General features: G+C 37.4%; 1 non-coding gene across 1 annotated transcript; it reads left to right on the forward strand.

Moving 5' to 3' along the window:
• The first annotated feature begins 6,041 nt into the window (after nt 1–6,041).
• TRNAH-GUG lies at nt 6,042–6,113 on the forward strand. The gene has a single exon. It is a non-coding gene; the product is annotated as a tRNA-His (tRNA).
• Nucleotides 6,114–15,348: the final 9,235 nt, after the last annotated feature.

Consider the following 15,348-nt stretch of genomic DNA (forward strand, 5'->3'; position numbering starts at 1 on the left):
CCTCAGCACCATTCCAAATGACCTTTATGATTTCCTGGAATGAAGGCATTTTGTAACCACTCCGATCGGCCTTAACGGCCTCTAATGATATGCCATCCTCTTGCTTGCTTTTTCTTTTGCTAATCAATACGCGTGTTGTCCACTCGGCTCACCAACCACCGTCGTTCACGTTCCTCCACTTCTCCTTGTTATTCACCTCTTATCCCGCCTATCTTGTGTTTGAAATGCATAGCTTTAACTGGAATTACCGCTAAACAGCATTACTTCCGGCCGGAGGGTTTATAGTCGCCGGTTCGACTCTCGATATTTAACGTCGGAGCTCGACGGTCTTCCGGGCGGGGGGTTTATATTCGCCGGTCCGACTCTCGATATTTAACGTCGGAGCTCGACGGTCTTCCGGCCTGGGGGTTTATAGTCGCCGGTTCGACTCTCGATATTTAACGTCGGAGCTCGACGGTCTTCCGGCCGGGGGGTTTATAGTCGCCGGTCCGACTCTCGAGTTTAACGTCGGAGCTCGACATCTTCCGGCCGGGGGATTTATAGTCGCCGGTCCGACTCTCGATATTTAACGTCGGAACTCGACGATCTTCCGGTCAGAGGGTTTATAGTCGCCGATCCGACTCTCAATATTTAACGTCGGAGCTCGACGGTCTTCCGACTGGGGGGTTTATAGTCGCCGGTCCGACTCTCGATAGCTAGTGGGCGGCTTCCGCTCGGCAGGGGCTAGACGCTCAGTTGGAGCTTCCTTTCTTCTGGTCGCTTGGGCTTCCTCCACATTGATGTACTCATTGGCCCGGTGCAGCATATGATCATAGTCTCGGGGTGGCTTCCGAACAAGTGAGCGGAAGAAGTCACCATCCATGAGGCCTTGCGTGAACGCATTCATCATTGTTTCTGAGGTGGCCGTTGGAATATCCATGGCCACCTGGTTGAATCGCTGGATGTAAGCTCGGAGTGATTCTCTGGGCTCTTGCTTGATGGCGAACAGACTGACACTGGTCTTCTGGTAGCGCCGACTGCTTGCGAAATGGTGGAGAAATGCCGTGCGGAACTCCTTGAAATTTGTAATGGATCCATCTGGCAGCCTCCGAAACCATCGTTGCACCGATCCCGAAAGGGTAATGAGAAACACCCGGCACTTTACTCCATCTGTGTATTGATGTAGGGTAGCTGTGTTGTCGAACTTACCCAGATGGTCGTCCGGGTCGGTGGTTCCATTGTATTCCCCGATCGCCGGGGGCACATAATGCTTTGGCAGAGGGTCCCGCAGGATGGCCTCTGAAAACTACTGGTTGATCCGTTCGGGGGAGGTGTCCGTTTGGGGAGCCTTGCCTTTTCTGTAGTCTCGCCTGGGCGCCTCGTCGGATGAAGATCCTCGACCAAGGTTAGCTGGTGCGACTTCAAGAGGCGTACGGAATAGGGCCCAATGAAATGGAATCGGGGCAGGCGGTGCTTCTCCTTGGATGCCGATCGGATCCTTATCTCGGTCCCATGCTGAGATGTTCTCCGGTTGGAACTCTGCTGCCGCTCGGCCTCCTGACGCTGACGTCGCTTGTTGCTCCAGTCGCTCGTCTTGCGCCTTCTGCTTCTGTTGCTCCATGAGCTTAACTGCTCTTGCCTCAATTAGAGCGTCAAGCTCCTCATGGGAGAGCATCACGGTGTGAGGTCGTCCAGCTTCGTCCATCTCTTCCGCTCGGATGCAGGTGTGTTCCCACAGACGACGCCAATTTGATCATGTCCGAGTGATGAGTGGATGGACGCTGGGAACGTGGCGCTCTCCGCTGTCTCCGGCTGGTGTTGTGAATCTCCGCCGCTACCTGCAAAGAAGTCGGGCCAGGAGGAGTTTTCCGGCGACGACCCTCCGACGCTCAAGTCAGGCAAGAGGCAAGCGAAAAAGTGGCGTTGAGGATCAGAGATTGCATACCTCCTGTGAAGTCTGAAGGCTCTCATATATATAGAGCTATGGGGAGGCTTGTGCACTCCCATCGAGGCGTACACGTGTACCTCACCTTACCTAGGTATGGGCTTGCCAGCAGAGCATGCCTGATACCATACTGCTACAGTCCAAGCATCTCTTTGATGGGACGGCAAACCATTCCGTCTTAGGCTTTTGCGTTATGGCCTGGTCGTTGAACATACCTGTTGTCAGTGACAGGTGTTTCTGAGGATGATGCTCCAACTGTTCCCTTTGTCGTCTGGTCTCCTTTCTCCGCACCGAGCGTCCAACTATTCGGCCAGCACATTACTCCCGACCGGGCGTAGGTATTGGTCCGACCGAGAAGATTCCCAGTCACGTGCTCGAACGAGCTTATTCCCGCCCATGCTGCTTTATGTCTTAGCCGAGCGGACTACCCGCTCGGCCCGACTACCCTTTTCACCTTGAGCGTCGGAAACCGGACTCCTGTCAGGGGGGTTATTGATTTCGCTCAGACTCGCTCGGTCGGTCGGCCTGTTAACCCTACTCCTATCCGATCGGCCAGACCTTAATGAAGAAAATTATGTTTACCAACAAAAATATATCAGCTAGTTTAGTAGAAAATAATATTGTGTTGCTTTATCTACTACTGAAGCCGAGTACATAGCAATGGGTGAGTGTGCAACAAAATTGTTATGGATGATGCACACATTAAAATACTTTAACCTAAACTATAAAAATGTAAAAGTCCATATTGATAACATCAGTTCAATCAACTTAATCAAAAATCTAGTGTATCATTCAAAAACCAAATATATTGAAATTAAACATCACTTCATTAGAGATCACATCGCCAAAGGAGACATTGAACTCAACTATATTGAGTCTTAGTCAACTTTAGCTGACATTTTTACTAAACCACTACCAGAATCTGAATTCAGTAATCTACAAAGGTGACTAGGAATGTGCACAATAGACTAGGACATTTATTATTAAACAAATTTTTAAGAAATTTTCAAATTCTAGGAAAATTATTTACTTATACTTTCTAAAAACTTTACCATTTCTCTAGTGTTGCAAAAATGTATTTTAGCCTTAGCCTAGATTAAGCCCATAGAATACATGATATTATAGATCTAGGTAACGAGCATCTCACAAACACACTAGATCTACCTTGGTTGTGTATTCAAAAACTTAGAATGACGTGAGATACGTAGACCTCTTACATGAACTTCAGATACTTATATCAGTACATCAACATAAGTCTAAGTGAAAAATACTTTAATACTGTGATCAAGTTAAGTAATCCTCCTTAATAAACAATAAGTTAGATCAAATCTTGCTTAACTTGACTAATCAAGTGAACACTACAATCTTCTGGTAGATTGTTAGTAACAAATACACTAACGATATTGGTAATCGAATGTTTATTTTTTGAATTATTATATCAGAGTAAGGGAGAGGATTTATCTAAATAATTTAAAAATGATTTCATTTTTTAAACTCTTTCTTACTTTGAAAATCTTTCTGTGTTTCTTTTAGTTCTTTAAAAATTAATCTTAAAATGTTATGTCTTTAAAAGTACTTTAAAAAAATATTTCTTAGAAAAGTACCTTAAAATTAATTTTAGAAATATTTTTATAACTTTACAAATATTTATTTTAAAATTAAATTTTAGAAAAAAGCTTTAAAATATTTTGAAAAATCATTACTTTTGACATTTTTGGAAAACTTCATTCAATATTTTTGAAAAAGATTACTAATAAAATTTAGAAAGCCTTAGTTAGAAAAATTTTCTCCTTCAAAATGGGTTGAAAATTTTGTTGGAGCAATCTAGGTACCCTACGTTTTGATGTTTAGGCAAAGGTTTAAGTTAGGTTTATTGTTGTATTTGATATACATTGTGAATGTGCAAGATACATGTATAACAAGAAGAGTCCAAGTGTGATCTTAGCAAAGGAGGAAAGTTCAAGGGTGAGTCTTGGCGGTGTAAGTCCAAGCATGTAGTCTTGGCAACGTAAGTCCAAGTGTGACTTGGCAATCCAAACCCTCAGCTACAATATAAGAAACCTCAAAATTACAAATAGTATTGATCCTAAGTTTTACATTCACAGACTATATTCAAATCATTACTATGCTACATTAGCATAGGGAGTTCAATAATTTGTTTAATACCGTATCACCACAATAGGAGTTATCAATGTGCATGGATTTTTGTGTGTCAAACGTCCTTCATTGAGTGTAATCGGAATTCTCTAGTTCGATTAATGAATTTTGATTGAAATCGATCAAAATCCTACGTTAGGCCTGATATGAGTTCATATCATATCCACGTTGGGCCTGATATGAAGGAATTCAATCGATTTCGATCGAAATCTATTAATCGACCTAGAGAGTTCCGATTACATTCATTTCAAATCCTGTGAATTCCTGAGATTGCAAGGAGTTTAAATATGTCCTCTAATGTTTATTTCAACTTCTCCGGAGGTGGGATTTTATATCAGGGAAAATGTATATGAGAGATCAACCGATTCTTTCAATTACATTTTAATACCTCCGAAAAATCGAAATAAACAATAGATATTATATTTGAACTCCTTACAACATCAGAAATCCATATGATCTAAAATGGGTTCAATCGAAGCTCTCTAGGTCAATCAGTGAATTTTAATCGAAATTCACTGATTGACCTAGAGAGTTTCGATTGTATCTATTTCAGATTCAATAGAGTTCTAATGACATATTAAATTTTCATAATTATCAAAAGACGAACTAATTTATTTGAGTTTTCCATTTTACCCAGCTGTCAAATAAATATAATCACAATCTCTCTCCTTTTCTCTCCCCTCTATCTCTCTGCTCATCAAAACTAATCTCTCATTCACCTATTAATTTATTCTATTAAATTTATTTTGTTTCAAAATATATGTACCATGAATGACTAAAAATAATAATGTATAGCAAATGTTTAATAAATTTAAAAAATCTGGATACATCTTTTCTAAATTGCTGACTTTAAACTTTATTGTATATATATAAAAAAAAAGATGAAAATGATAAAGACCACGTGACAAAAAATTGACTTATTTATTTCGAATGTTTTTTTATCGTTGGTCTTATAACGAAATACGAAAATAGTAAGGGTGAATTACATTTTACCCCCTGAAGTTTACTTAAAATACGAAACGACATTCATGATTTTAAAGGTAACAAAAAAACCCTTAAGATTTGACTAAAGTAACAAAAAAGCCCCTTGACTGATCAGCGATAGTAGTCAACTGACAAAGATAAGCAAAAGATATATATACTCTTACGTTTCAGGGAAAAAAAGTAAAAAATTACCTGAAGCAACTGAAAATTAACTAAAGTAAAAAATTACTGCAGCTTAAGAGAGTTATTTCACTGATCGATTGTGTAAACTCTAAACCCACAAAGCCAGAATATCTTTGTTTACAAATTCCTTACCGAAATATAATCGATTACTCTTTACAGTAAAAGAAACAAAACGTGGGAAAGAGGAGTCTGGTTGGGAGCATAAGACGAGGAGAACAGTTGGTTGTGGTTTGGAGCATAAGACGAGGAGAACGGATTTTTGCAATAGATACATTTCGGTAAGAAATTTGTAATCAAAGATATTCTGGCTTTGTGGGTTTAGGGTTACACAATAGATCAATGGAATGACTCTCTCAAACTGCAGTAATTTTTTTACTTTAATTAATTTTCAGTTGCTTAAGGTAATTTTTTACTTTTTTCCCTGCTGAAACGCAAGGATATATATATGTCTTTTTCTTATCTTTGCCGGTTGACTACTATCGCCGACCAGTTAAGGGACTTTTTGTTAGTTTTGCTAAACTTTAAGGGCTTTTTTATTACTTTTGAAACCACGAGGGTCGTTCCGTACTTTAACCAAACCTTAAGGAGTAAAATGTAATTCACCCAAATAAGTAAAGATGGTCAAGTAACAAAAAATTTTATTTACAGGTTGTTTTTTGAAAATTCAATTTTAATTCTCATATATCGACACGGTTATCGAAAATGATAAAGATAATTTGGAATAGATATTTTACATAAAAACCTTATATATTATTATATATATTAAAATTATAATAGCTATATGGACATCAATGTGGCTGTAGTTTAGTGGTGAGAATTCCACGTTGTGGCCGTGGAGACCTGGGCTCGAATCCCAGCAGCCACATTATTGTATGTTTTTGTTTATCAAATATCTGGATTTAGTTTTTTTCCTATTGCCATTTTGCAAAATAATATGAGTTTTTTTAGATAATTAGATGAAATATTATTATTATTTTTTAAAATAAAAATAAATCGTCAATTTTTTTATAAAAAAACAATGTCATCGATGTGGAGTTCCTATTATATTTTAGAAAAAATGATACGAGAAAAAAAAAAAATTAAATCTTAGTTCAGGGATAAATGCCGACCTAGATTTTGAAATTTTCTTTTAAAGAAACTAGATCCTTTATATTTATATAAAAATAATAATAAAATAGATACTATAAAAATAATTTTATTAATAGAATAAAATTTTTATCATAATAAACAGAAATCAAACAAACTAATTAAATAATTTTAAATAATTTTTTATTTAATCATGCATCAAATTAAATTAATATCGATTAAATAAGAAAACTCTATCTAAATTAAAATTTTGAAGGGTCTAAGCACGTGTGCAGTGTTAGTGGAGATCGGTGGTAACGTATAGTATGGGAACTAGGAAAGTAACTGTTGGTGACTATTAAAGTAGACGAAAGCGAAGAGTTTGAGTATAAGACAGGGAGCAAAAGTAAATTTAGAATTTAGAAAAAAATAAGAAAAAGTAAAGGAAGAAAAGATATGATCAAACTCCCTTCTATGAATACTTCTTTCTTTTATTATTAATATTTTTATAAAAAATTTTACAATCATTTTAAATTTTATAATTACATCATTTTAAATTAATTTTTTATTCAATAAATACTAACATTTGTTTATTAATAGAAGTGAAGCTCTGTACGCCGGCGCTACCTAAACTTATCCTAGATAACATTTTATAATTACATTTGTTTATTAAAGGTCAGTCCTAGATAAATACATAGAGTGATGGATGAAAAAAAAATGAAAAAAATAAATTATAAATTTATAAATATATTCCTTAATTTTTTTCTTCTGTATACCATTGCTCTACATTTTATTTTACTTTATTTTTTAAATAAAATTTTCAATGACAGCCCTTTCTCGGAAGGAAAGGAAGTTATGAAAGAAATGAGCAATGTTATTATTTCTTTTAAATACGCACTTAATGGTCCAGTAAAGACCTTTCAAATTTTTTTGTTTTTAATTCAAGTTAGTATTTAGTTGTTTGAATTGATTAATACCGATTAGTCTACCTAAGTTTTTTTACTGATTATTAAGTACATCAGAAAAGACTTGTATAACGGTCAATATTTTTAGAATTATCATTATACTTTATACAATACATCGTAGCTAGAATTTAATTATTAAATACTTAATTAACCATTCGAAAGATCTAACCACTGCATCTTAAAACCCCCGGTAAAGCATAGAACCGTTTCATTCAACTTCTTCACGATAAGATCCAATTGTTGAAATTGTATTTAATTTTCCAGAAGTTGTTCACAATCATGCTTGCATTTGGTCATCGTTTTTTTTCACATGATTGATGTGGTTTAAATTAAGAAAATTTAAATGTGAAGTTTTAATTTTTATTGGTTGTTTTAGGAGAATTGGGGCCTTTTTAAAAGATCATCTTAATGACGACAAAGATAATAATTTCAAGAGATTCAGAGATTGATTTTAATTATTAATGATTTATCATGTTTGAATTGTAATCCAAATCATATTTATCATTATTTCTATATTTATTATTATTATATTTATAATAATATATTTCCATATTTATCATTATATTTCCATATATTATCTTGATAATATGTATAAATAGGTGAATTAGCCATAATTATCAATTAATAATAAAAAAATAATTATCTTTTCTTTCCTTGTCTCTCTATTCTTTCTTACTTTGCTCAACAACACCAACCGATTTCTCTTTCTCCTAGTTTTTCTTCCCATCAATTTCTCTCTTCTTTCTCTTCTCGACAGCAGCAACTAGTAGACCTCTTGTTTCCGTTGCCTCTTTTCCAACCAACAGCTACAAATAGAAATTTTCTGGCAACTTTTTTTTCCTTCCTAGCAACGAGTTCCATCAGGTAGCAGTCTTTTGCCTTTCTTTATAGCAACTAGATTCCAATGACTTCCTTACTGGTATGAGTCCTTATTGGTATACGAAATCTCACCATTACATTTCTCTACAACTGCTTTTCTTCTATTCTTGATTGAGTTATCTCAAACCTGCATCCGCCACTTCACCATTCTTTGTTTTTTTGTTTCAAAAAAAAAAAAAAATCACCAGAGCCATATTTCTATTTATGCTTATTCTTTCTCCTTAAATCTCTTCAACGACCCCACCTCCTTATCATCTGTAGTTATTTCTTCTGAAGAATAATTCAGGAGCATATTCCTAAATTGCTCGGCTTCTAATTTTCTTTTAAAATTTCTCTACTTTTCATTTCTTTTCATATTTTGACCCGCTTCTTTTCTTGTTTCTAAATTCTGCAGCAATCCAAATTTCCTTTTCTGACATGCTTTTCCACAAAATATATATATATATATATATATATCTGTTTATTTCTTTTTTTCCTCTCTTCCACGACTTCTATTTCTCTCTCTTCAAGAATCGAACTCACTTTACTCCATGAAGTCCTCTTTCTCCAAGAAGCTGATGTCCTTCAACACATCCTCTCCACCTTCTGAGCCTTCCTCCTCTCATCGTACTAATCAAGCCAATTTCTTTCCATTTTTTAGTTTATTTATTGTTTTCTTTTCCTTTTCCTCAATTTCTTCTCTTCTTTACACTGCTGCTAAAGTATCTAGTTCTTCTTACATTCTTTCTTTCTTTTTATATTGCTTCTTTTTACCATAATGCATGTTGCAACCTCTTCTCTATGCATCCTTTTGTATCGATAATCCTTTTTTTGTCTGTGATTTAAATTTATTAGATCAAATAGACTTATTAAATTTCCTTACCATTAAAGTCATTTCGTCCTCATCAATTGACTCTTCAGAGTCTGGATTGTCCGTTCACGCCTTTAGGGCGATGTTCTGATTTGGTCCCTTTCTTTGTCCTGCACACTGAGATTCGTGTAATTCGAAAATGGAGAAAAGATTTTCTAAAGTACTCACTTCGAGATCTTTGGAGATACAGTAGGAGTCTACTATAAATGTCCATTCTGGTGTTCTCCGGAATGAATTTAAAGCATACCTTAGCGTGTCCCAATTGGTTACCGTTTCTCCGAGGTTTGTTAGGCTGGTGATTAGCTCCTTGATTCTTTCGTGTAGTTGAGCAACTGATTCGCCTTCTTCCATTCAGAGATTGCTGATTTGGTTTCGAAGTATATCCCGTTTTGTAAGTTTGACTTCGGGCATATTTTCATGTAGTTCAAGGAACTTCTCCCAAAGTTCCTTTACTGATTCGTAGGTGCCAATTCTGTTGACTTCTTGCGGAGGTAGCACTCTCAGCGTATGAAATTCGGCTCGTCCATTTGCCAAGAAATCTGCTTGATCTTTTTGGGTCCATTGATACTCCTTTTTGTCTTTTGATATTACAAATCCATATTTTAATATTAACAATAATTCAAAATTAGTTTTAAAAAATACCTCCATGCGTTTCTTCCAAGACGCAAATTCTCTCTCGAACTTTGGTGGGTAAATTATCAGTCCGACCATTGTTTCAGTGTTTCAGTCGGTGGGTAGTCCTTCTGAGGCTATTTGGCTCTGATACCACTTGTTAGGACCCTTGGAGACCGATAAGAGGGAGATGTGAATAATCTGAAAAAGACAACAATACCTTTCTCCTTCTTTCAAATCAAATTAAAAGTAACAATAATAATAAATTAAAGAAACAACTAGAAAGAAGAGGAACAAGATTTACTTGGTTACAACCTAAATGGTTGTTAATCCAAGGCAAATAAAGGCGCTAAACAAATTTCCTTCGTTGAAGGCGAAGAAGCCTCTTACACTCGTTGAAAGCTCAGACAGTTGCTAGGAAATGATTACAGGAGTTGATGTATTATTTCATAGGTCCAGTGGTCTTTTTATAGCCCCTGGAAAAACTTATCCGTGGCTAGAAGACGCCTTCAATATGGTGGAAGGCGCCTCTAGCGAGGCATAGTGGATAAATGTTTATCCACTGCCAACGGCTAAAACCAGCCTAGTCGAAGGCGCCTTCCATAAGGTTGGAAGGCGCCTTCATATTATTCATCAAAGGCGCTTTCCACAGTGGGAGCGCGGAGGTGCCTCCAACAATATTTTCAACCTCCTTTCACTTTTCTGCTGCTCCGCTCACCTGGGTGATCGCGACCATCCGAAACAGGATTCATCTGGACCCATTTTCCGACCTTCTCCTTGAGCAGGCTTCCACTTTGGCTTCTTGTCCCTCAGAATGTCGTGCACGTCCTTCTCGTCCACCGTTGTACTCTTCCGCAGCACCTCGTCCCTCGGATGTACCTTGCTCGTTGGCTCCCTTCCCGTGCTATCCTTCTTGCTAGCTGCGTCTTCCGCTCGACTTCTTGTGTTCCTAAGCTCCTACACACTTAGACACAAGAATTAAAACATAACAGGACCTAACTTAACTTGGTTGATCACATCAAAACTATCATGGGGGTCCAACAATCTCTCCCTTTTTGATGTACATCAACCCAAATTTAAGTTAGGGTAACAACAAATAAATTGCAATAAGTATTGTAAAGAAATTGTAAGAATAACATTATAAAAGAAGTTAAAAAATAATATTATAATGTCGCAAATGTGTTAGAAAAATTCAAAAGATTTAAAATTTTAAGATTGTTAAAATCTCCCCCTAAACTTGTACTTATTCTTCCCTTTTTGATCTCATCACAAAAAAAAAAAAGAGGAAAAATTTCATGGGACACTTAAAAATAAGAAACATACTATTTAACAATTTTTTTACAAAAATTCATAACATCGTACTTTGTATTTGACAAAAGTAAAAGAGTTAAAAAAATGCAACTAATTTTTAAAAAATCAGTTGTTAAAAAATTATAACAGTAATTCGTTTAATAGGTAATCAATTAAATATTTATTTTAATAATTGACTTCTAGACTGTGGTGAGACACTAGGCCTTCTTGGATATTAGAGTAACAATCATTTTCTTAGACAAAGTCTTTTAAATAAATTAATATTAAATTTCCTTTATGACATTTAACCCTTTTAAAATTAAAAGAATTTTAGTCTAAATATAATCTTGAAACCCAATATAAGTTCCTGACTACTTGATTAATTAGAAATTTTAGAGGTGCATGTTTTTATAAATATTCCTAATTTATCCTTGGTGATATCTAATATACTAGTTTAGCTTATCATACTTTTTAAATTTTGGTTTTTGATAATTATTCAAATTCAGACATGCATGGTCATTGTTCAAACTTTTGATTTGAATTTTTAACTTATCATTTTCTAATTTTAACTTATCAAACAAGTCTAATGGGCATGCTTTTGCTAATTGTCTTTTTAAATCATTGTTTTCTTTTTCTAGTTTTACTAAATCCTTAGAAATTATTTTAATGAACTGAAAAGATTATTCGGGTGAAAGAGCGCGTACCTCACTTACCTTATGTTCTGATGTTCCCCCTTCATTGTTGCTTTCTTCTAATGATTCTTCCCCTTCATCGATGCTCATTTCTGAGCTACTCTCATCTTCTTCTTGGTAGTCGGCCAGTAGGGCTAGTCCGGAGAAGGCCTTGATCTCGGACTGAGAGGATGATGATTCATCCAATGTGGCCTTCAAGTTCTTGTGATTTGGTCTGTTGCCCTTGTCTTTCTCCTTCTTCTTTAGTTTAGGGCATTCATCCTTAAGGTTTCCTTCTTCATTGCAGTTGTAGCATCAGACCTTCCTTTTGTTTTGATAATCCTTTTTCGTCTGTGATTTAAATTTATTATATCGAATAAACTTATTAAATTTCCTTACCATTAAAGTCATTTTGTCCTCATCAATTGAATTTTCAGAGTCTGGATTGTCCGTTCTTGTCTTTAGGGAAATGATTTGATTCGGTCCCTTTCTTTGTCATGTACATCGAGATCCATGTAATTTCGAAAGTGGAGAAAAGATTTTCTAAAGTACTCACCTCAAGATGTTTGGAGATATAGTAGGAATCTACTATTGATGTTCATTCCGATGTTCTTGGGAACGCATTTAAAACATACCTTAGCGTTGTTAGAGTATATACTAAAAGCCTAGCTTTTGTAAACATTTATTTTTGAAATAAAAGAATCACATTGGTCAATATCTACATTTATTTGTTAAATATAATTGTTCAATTAATTTATATAGTAGACAACATGGTGAGTGGTGTCATATACAGAAGATCATGTTGTCGGTTCTTTATAAATTATAAATAGTTGCTCATGACTAAGATGGAAAGAAACAAATCATCGGAATAGTTGTAGTGTAAGTAAGTATTAGTTTATCTTGATTAATAAATTACACTGGTACACTCTAAGTGTATTGAGTAGGACCATTTTAGGTAAGTTCTTTTTGTACTGATTTAATAAAATAACTAGACCTTAATTATTATGGAAGTCTGTGCTCTTAATCCTAATATAATAACAAGCACATATATTTAATATTTATTTCTTTGACTTATCAAAGGGTGAGATTTAGCTCGATAAATCAATATGCCCGATAAGTTGGGAAATGATATTACTTATAGTGTGTGTTGTGTTGGTGCAACCTTAGGTCAAGGTTGACCTGGGTGACCCGACTCGAGTTGACCTGACTCGAGGTATATTTTGATGTTTGACAAGAATAGAGAAATTGTATTTTGATGTTTGACAAGAATAGGAACTTGGGGGATTGTGGGTGCAACCTTTGGTCAAGATTGACCTGGTTGACCCGACTTGAGTTGACCTGATTCGGGAAAAGTCCAAGTATGGAGACTTGGCACGGAAAGGTCCAAGCAGGGAGCTTGGCACGGGAAAAGTCCAAGTATGGAGACTTGGCACGGAAAAGTCCAAGCAGGGAGCTTGGCACGGGAAAAGTCCAAGCAGGGAGCTTGGCACGGGGAAAAGTCCAAGTATGGAAGCTTGGCATGGGAGGTCGGAGAGGGCTCGGTAGCTCGTTCTCTGGACCAGACGTGGAAGTCGGAGAGGGCTCGGTAGCTCGTTCTCCGGACTAGGTCAGAGAGGGCTCGGTAGCTCGTTCTCTAGATCAGGAAGGCTTTAGGGTTTAAGGCTGGGAAATTGGATCGGCCTGCTGACAGATCCAGTGATACTATGGGTATCTGGATCGATCTGCTGATCGATCCAGTGATACACTGATTCTCACTATGGATCATCTGATCGGTCTGGTGACCGATCAGTAACCAAATAGATTGGGAGAAGGAATAGGAGGGATCGGTCTGTGGACCGATCCACCTATGGCCTGATTGGTCCACAGACCGATCAGGGCTCTGCAACCAACTCTCTGTGATAGTTGGGATCGGTCTGGGGACCGATCAGCCTAGGGCCTGATCAGTCCCCTGACCGATCAGATCCGTCCTGGATCGATCAGGGTGGAGCCTGATCGGTCCAGGTCTAGCCGTTGAGTCACAACGACTATATTTCTGTGTCTGTGTCTTCTTCTTCGCAGGTTCATATAAATCAAGAGGTGGAGGCCTCTAGAGGGTGCTGACTTCTTCTTGCTCCTGCGATCTGAGCTTTGTTGAGCTCTCCACTGCTGAAGCTTCGTGTGAGCTTCCCTCGGCCGGACTCCAACTGATCAGTTGCTGCTGTTGTGGGCATCCGTGAAGTGGTTGCTTCATCACCAGTCGACGAGAAGGCAAGCAAACTAGTGTTTTTACATTCATATTGTTCTTGGCTTCTTGCTTTATCTTTGTACTCCGATATTGCTGTTGCAAGAGAGATTGTGGCGAGGTTTCTCCACTCAGAAGGAGTTTTTATTAGCCGGTCTTTCCGGGGTCTCATCTACCGACGGATTGATAGGATTCGTCCACCTTACGGACACGCCGAGGAGTAGGAGTATCATCTCCGAACCTCGTTATATCGTCATGTTTGAGGTTTGATCTTCTCCATTTTTGTTTCTACTTTTTATTTCCGCTGCGCTAACTCAAATTGTAAGAAGAAACAAGAATTTGGGGTCGGCTATTCACACCCCCTCTCTAGCCGCGATCCGAAGGTCCTAACAAGTGGTATTAGAGCGAGGTTGCTCTTCGTCGGATTAACACCCGGGGGAGCACAAGCTAAAGAATGGATCGACTTGGAGAAGACGTCACGATTCCACCCTTCTATGATCGCGACGACTTCGCGTATTGGAAGGTAAGAATAAAGTATTTTCTTATGACTAACCTAGTAAATTGGAAGTGTGTACAAGTAGGTTTTATTCCTCCGGTGGATAAAGAAGGAGAACCTCTCAAGAAGAAGAAGTGGACGAAGGAACAAATCCACCAATCCATAATCAACGACGAGGTAACGAAAATCTTTGAATTTTCATTACCTAATGATATCTTGTATAAGATAGGTGAATACAACAATTCCAAGGAGTTGTGGAACAACTTGGCTAAGTTCCATGAGGAGAGCTCCAATTCAAGTCATGAAGAGGAGTCAAGTGAGCCAAGTAGCTCACATCATGGAGGTATGGAATTAGAAGTTGAGGGCTACTCAACATCTAAGGAAGAAGAGGAGGAGAGTTCTTCTTCAAGACTGGAGCAAGAAGAAGAAGCCTCTACCTCCGGAAGGGATGAAGGAGAGAGCTTATATCCATCCTCAACCCTAGATAACTCAAGCAACTTAATTTCAAGTAAATTACATATAATGTACTTTGAGTGTAGGGAATATGGGCATTACAAAAGTAAATGTCCAAAGAGGATTAGGAAGACTCCACCGGCACCAAAAGTCAAGGAAGCCGGAGTCCCGATACGCAAGGGCAAGGAGCACGTGGTGTGCTTCCAATGCAAGCAAAGAGGACATTATAGGAGTCAATGTCCAAGGGGGAGGCAACCTCACAAGGATAAGAGACCAAGCACATCTATGGGGGGAGCTAAGGCAAACCCTAAGGTATCCTTTAAGGCACATTCTTGCAATTCTAATAAGACACATGCTAGTAGTTTTATTGTAATTGTCAATAATGATAAGCATGATAACCATAGAAACCGATACATGTGCTTAGGTGCCAAACATGTTAGCCTAGATAAGGACAATGCTAGAAATGCCAACCCTAGAGTTAACTCATCTAAGGTTAAGGAAAACCTAGATAGGAATCCCAAAACAACTAGACATATGCCTAGGAATACCTCAAAGAAAAATGGAAAATTAAAGCTTGAGGTATTAAAGAAGGAAAATC

This window comes from Zingiber officinale, chromosome 8A (assembly GCF_018446385.1).
Source record: "Zingiber officinale cultivar Zhangliang chromosome 8A, Zo_v1.1, whole genome shotgun sequence".
NCBI classification, from domain to species: domain Eukaryota; kingdom Viridiplantae; phylum Streptophyta; class Magnoliopsida; order Zingiberales; family Zingiberaceae; genus Zingiber; species Zingiber officinale.